A 6,205-nucleotide genomic window follows, 5' to 3' on the forward strand; every position below is an offset into this window, starting at 1 on the left:
AGGTCCTTGGTGCTCTCTGAGCTTGGTTGCTTCCTTGCAGACGTTTCGTGACCCAAATTAGGTAACATCATCAGTGTTAGAAGGGAGTGGGCTTTGTAGAGAGGAGGAGCAGGAAGAAGAGGAGGAGGAGGAGGAGGCCTGTGGGATCGTTGGTGCTTGCTGTCTGAACTTGGTTGTTTGTTTGCAGACTAGGACTTGGGCTAGATGACCTACAAGGTCCCTTCCAACTCTGATTATCTGTTATCTGTTAACATTTCACTACCCAACTAGGTAGCATCATCAGTGCTAGAAGGAAGCAGGGTTTGCTCTCTATTTATACACAGTAATTGACAGGGCCAACGATTTGTATATAAACAGAGAGCAAGGCCTACTTCCTACCAGCACTGATGATGTTACCCAGTAAGGGTAATGGACGCCTGCAAGAAAGCAATCAAGCTCGGAGAGCACCAAGGGTCCCTCAGAAGCATCTACTCTGGGAAACAGAAGTGAAATCTGGCGGAAAGCAGAGAAGGAACAGGAGATGGCAGAAGTTGGGGTGTGTGTTGTGTAGATAATTCTGGAGCTGGCAGTCCTTCCATGGCAAACAGTGTAGGCGGTTGTATCGTAGGATACACAGAAGATGTCTCCGTTCGGTATATAACATCTTGTCCTCACCGATGGTTGCCATTTGAAAAGCAGATTCGGGCTCAGGGTTTTTTTTTTAAATCTACCTGTTCATCAGGAATTCCCTTTGCAAAAGAATCCATCACTCACCTGGTTTCATTCCTTTGAGCCCAGTTTTTCCCCAGAGAACCCTAACACTGAAGTCTTTGGAGTTTCGCCTCTCGCCATTTGAGAATGTTTATTTCAGCTTCCTTTGATTTCACACCCGAAAGAAGGAAAGGAGATGCAGGTCATCCTCGAGTTACGACCGCCGCGGAGACCAGAATGGCTCTCGCTAAGCGAGGCGGTTGCTACGTGAGTCGCGCCAGAACTTAGAGACCCTTTTTTTGGCCAGGCTTGTTAAGGGAATCATTGCAGATGTTCAGGGTCATCAAGTAAATCCAACCAAGGGAGCCGCACACAGTTTTAGGACCTTCTTCACCGTGGTTGTTAAGTGATTCAAGCAGTCGTTGAGTGAATCCAGCTTCTCCCATTGTCTTTGCTTGTCGGAAGCCAGCTGGGAAGGTCACAAATGAAGATGACAAGATGCCACATGCAGGTTGCCAAGCACCTGAATTTTGATCATGTGACAGGGATGCTGCAATGGTCATAAATGTGAGGACTGGTTGTAAGCCACTCTTTTTCAGTCCTGCTGTAGCATCGATCTCTTCTTCCCGTCCTTCCCTGAACAGGTCCTGCGATAAATTTCTGATTATTCCTTAGAAATACTCATCTCATCTTATTGCACCCATCGATATATGTTACATAATTATAATGTTTAGGAAATGTATATTCGTCTTCCTGCTTCAGAAAGACAGATGTATATAAGCTAGCCTGGGAGGGCTCAGCATCCACCTTCTGTGCCACAAAACCCAGAATTCTGTGCCCTGAATGGTGGATAACCCTGGATTTTAGTAATTGGAGCAATGGATGAAAACTAATCAAGGAGAGAAGCCACCTAAAACCAAAGAGAAATTTCCTGACAGTTAGAACAAGTTGCCTCCTGAAGTTGTGGATGCCCCAAGGTTTTTAAGAAAAGTTTGGACAAACATTGGTTATAGCTTTCCTGCTTGAGCAGGGGTTGGACTAGAAGACCTCCAAGGGTCCCTTCCAACTCCAATAGCAATTCCGTTATTCTGTTAATGATGAACTGGGCATTGAAAGGAAGCAATATGGCTTAACACATTAAACAAGGGCTGTGTCACCATATGCCTTTTTCAAACGCGTGTCTTTTCAACGCCAAGGACTAGAAACTTGGTTGTTGTTGTTTTTTTTTACAAAGAATAACAGACCAGATTCTCAGGAGATACATAAATTGTTCATTTCACAGCACGTTTCCATAACTGCAGGAGGACAAAGGCAAGCTCCATGTTTATGGCTGCCAAGAAAAACGACACAGATCCGTCTTCTGAAGTCAACCAAGCCTCAACCCGGAGGAGACTTGGGACTTCACATACAGGTGGTTCTCGGCTTACAAAATTGGGAGCCCCCAATATTCCGTTGTTAAGTGAGACATTTGTCAAGTAAGCTTTGTTCCCCTTTTACCATCTTTCTGGACCACCGCCGTGAAGTGAATCCCTCGCCGTGGATAAGTTTGCCACACGGTTGTGGAGTGAAATCTGGCTTCCCCCCATTGACTTCGCTTGCCAGGAAATTGCAAAAGGGACCCCAGGGGATTACGACCGCCATAAATATGAACCAGTTTGCTAAGTGGCTGAATTTTGATCAGGCGATGCTGCAGCGGTCATAAGTGTGAAAAATGGGTCATAAACTGCCTTTTCCACTGCCGATGTAACTTTGAACGGTCACTTAATTGTCGTAAGTGGAAGACTACCTGGACAAAGGTGCCTCGAGACTTGTTGACGATCATCAGTATGTTTTGTGCCTGGGAGTCAAACCAGAGGCCATCCAAGTAGCTGTGATTAATCATATATTTGCATCGAGCCATTTATATTCAGCTTTTGGCATATATTATATAACTCCAGAAGTACAGGCAGTCATGTTCTATATCTGGAACCACGTCTACTGATTTTTCTTTTTTTTAAAAAAAAAACCACTTGTCAGTATTAACCCCTTCTGAGGATTGAAAAACGAAAAACTATAGCTTTTATCGGGGCTGTGAATATGAAAGCCTTCTAACTCTTCTCTCTGTTCTGTTGACCTTGGAAGATATCCCACAAGCGAGGAGGAGGCACGCTTTCGTGTTGGCTGTGCCATTTTAACGTTTAAAACAAATCGTCTTTATTTATTGTAGAGGACTGGTCTTGGTATCAACAGTCTGGAATAAGAGTGGGGTTTTAGAGAGGGTGGAGGTCTGGAATTTGGGCCAGCTAATTGGAACGAGTTTTCTCTTCTGCAGGAGATAGGATGTGTGCATTGAACTGTAGCTTGGTTTTGAATTATACGCTTTATACAGCTATTATACTGTATATGTGTAAAGCTTTTCTTTCCTCTCTCTTCCCTCCCCTTCCTTTCCTTTATTATCTTTCCTCTCCTCCCTTACCCTCGCCTCTCCCTTCCCTTCCTTCCCTCTTCCCTTTCCTCTTTCTTTCCTTTCCTCTCCTCTCCTCCCTCCCCTTCCTCTTTCCTTCCTTCCCTTCCCTTTCCTCCGTTTCCTTCCCTTCCCTCCCTCTTCCCTCTCCTCTCCTCCCTTCCCTCCCCTCTCCCTTCCTTTCCTTTCCTCCCTCTTTCCTTTCTTCTGTCCTCCTCTCCCCTCCCTCCCTCTCTCTCTGTCTCTTTCTTTCTTTCATATACATCCTGCAATATTTATGCTGAAATTGAGTAACGTTACTTGCAAAGGTGTCAGTTCATATTTTCTTTTCAGTGTTTGCAGAGAGCCTCACATCCCTTTTTGTGTAAGTGCGGGGTGAGGGGAGACCCCAACTTGTTCCTAAGTGTTAATAAACAACTGCAAATTTCGTTTGAAGCTTTCTTTGCTTTGTTGTTTGAGAGGCTGCAAAATTTGAAGCCCGTTTAAAGGTTTAAAGCTCCTGGCTAGCCCCCGCATGCTTGTGTGTGTTTGTGTATGTTTTTCTGTGTGTTGAGATTCCCTCTCCTCCAGTTGTCACTTCAGCAAGCCTGCCTTCTCGACAAATTGTCAAAACACTTCACCCTGACAAAAGAAACAACAACAGGAGAAAGATAACGGGTTTAATACTCTAGGTTTGTTTGCATGCAGCTGGGTTCCTTGGGCAGTTAGATTCGGTTCCGTTGCCTTCCAGTGCCACAATCACACACACAAACACACAGCCCTTTTCCAGTAAAAGCATATGAGAATGCATAAAATCTTTGCACTTAAGTCTGGCGAGAATTCTAGAAGGGCGGTCCTGTGGCTGTTTGCAACACAATTTATGTGTGAGTAACTGTGTTCTTGGATCGGAAGGACAAGTGGTAATTTATTCTTCCATTACTGATGTTGCTGTGTTGCAAATAGCTCATATTGAAACTCTCTCTCTCTCTCTCTCTCTCTCTCTCTCTCTCTCTCTCTGTGTGTGTGTGTGTGTGTGTGTGTGTGTGAGAGAGAGAGAGAGAGATGAAGAGACAGAAGGAAGAGATGAAGAAAAGAGATGGAAGGAAAGGAGAAGAGGCAGGAAGAGAAAAGAGGATGAGAAGAGAGAAGAGAAAGAAGAAAGGAAAAGACAGGCAGAGAGGACAGAGAGAAACAGCAACTAAAAACAAGATTATCTTCCTATTTTCCTTCTATCCCTTCCTGCAGCCATTTTCTCCTGACATCTCAAAAGGGGAAAAGAGAAGACGTCAACTTCCCCCTCACCCAACACTTAAGTTTATTTATTTATTATTATGAAATTTGCCACCCATCTCGTATCCAACATCTCTGGGCGGCTTACAACATAAAATGGATAGAAATGAATGGGTAACTTTTTATTTCCCATGAATTTTGATCACACGACCACGGGGATGCTGCAATGGTAGTTAAGTATGAAAAACGGGCCGTAAGTCCCTTTTATAACTTGGAATGGTCACAAAATGAACTGTTGTAAGCCAAGGGTTACCTGTATTTAATCAGATTTATTTGCTACAGGGTTCACTGTACAGAACTACTGGGACCACCATTTTTAACAACAGCCAGCTCCCAGAAAGATTGGACATTTTTCAATTAAGTGGAAAAGTTGCTGCTTTGAAGTTTCTTCCCGACTTGTCCACAAGCTGTAAAATATCAAAAACAATTGAAAGCCTGTTATGAAATGTTGGCGGTGGGTTTTATAAAAGACCTTGGTTGTTTTCTTGCAGACATTTCACCACCCAAGTAGGTAACACCATCAGTGCTGACAGAGAAAGGGGTTTGCTGTCTGCTAATTGATTGCTAATCTGAGCATCCTTTAGAACGGGCTAGTTTTTTAGGATTCGGGTTTCAGCCAAGCCAAGATGCAAAAAATCTCGTGCTTGCTTTTTTTTTTTTCCTTTAAAAAACAACAACCACCAGAAATTTTAACTTGCCATGCGGTCAGAAGGATGGAAACCTTTAAACCTCATCCCACATTAATTATGGCCCATGCATCGAAGCCCATTCACACCCAACGGGGGCTTACACGTGCTTTAATAACACACAAAGTCATCTGCCATCTGTTCTTCCCCCTCCTTGTGAAAAACCGATTATGTAAAGGAGGAAATGAAAAATATTTTTGTTGCAAGCAGCATTGTCATCTGTGATTTCTCTAATGTTCCTGAGGAATTTTATTTTTTTTAAGGGGGGGAACATGGAGAAGAAAATGGTTTCACCGTGTTCTTCCATGTGGCGCAGGAAGCTGTCAGAAAGAAGCAGGTGCTTGGCACGTTGAGGATGTTTAAATCCATCTCGATTTTAAATCTGCCTAGCTCACGTTGGATAGCAGTGTAATAATGGAGGAGAGAGGGAGCGGTGGGGTCTCTTCTTTAGGGAATCTGGAAGAAGCAAAAGGAGTTGGAAATGACACACTGAGCTACCCAAAATTAACAAGTCAAAAAAAACAACAACTAAATGTGGGTTTTTTTTAACCGAAACTGCCCTACTATAGATTTTAAAAAAAGGAGACTTTAAAAACAAACCTGTAAAATAGTGATACCTGTATAAGATTTGGAAAAGGTTCATATATGTCTTGAACTAGCATTGATAACCTAGTTTGGTTAATGAAATGTCTCCAAGAAAAACAAGCCCAGAAAGCACCAAGGATGACTACTACTACGATGACTTCTTCTTCTTCTTCTTCTTCTTCTTCTTCTTCTTCTTCTTCTTCTTCTTCTTCTTCTTCTTCTTCTTCTTCTTCTTCTTCTTCTTCTTCTTCTTCTTCTTCTTCTTCTTCTTCTTCTTCTTCTTCTTCTTCTTCTTCTTCTTCTTCTTCTTCTTCTTCTTCTTCTTCTTCTTCTTCTTCTTCTTCTTCTTCTTCTTCTTCTCCTTCTCCTTCTCCTTCTCCTCCTCCTCCTCCTCCTCCCCCTTTTTCTCCCCTTCTCCCTCTTCCTCATCTTCTCTGAGACGGCTTGGGCAGTGGGTTGGACTAGATGATCTACAAGATCCCTTCCAACTCTGTTGATCTGTCTATCTGTCCTTCTCCCCCCACCCCAAATT

Source organism: Pseudonaja textilis, chromosome 15 (assembly GCF_049901715.1).
Source record: "Pseudonaja textilis isolate UNSWEBS1 chromosome 15, rPseTex1.2, whole genome shotgun sequence".
In the NCBI taxonomy this organism is placed as follows: domain Eukaryota; kingdom Metazoa; phylum Chordata; class Lepidosauria; order Squamata; family Elapidae; genus Pseudonaja; species Pseudonaja textilis.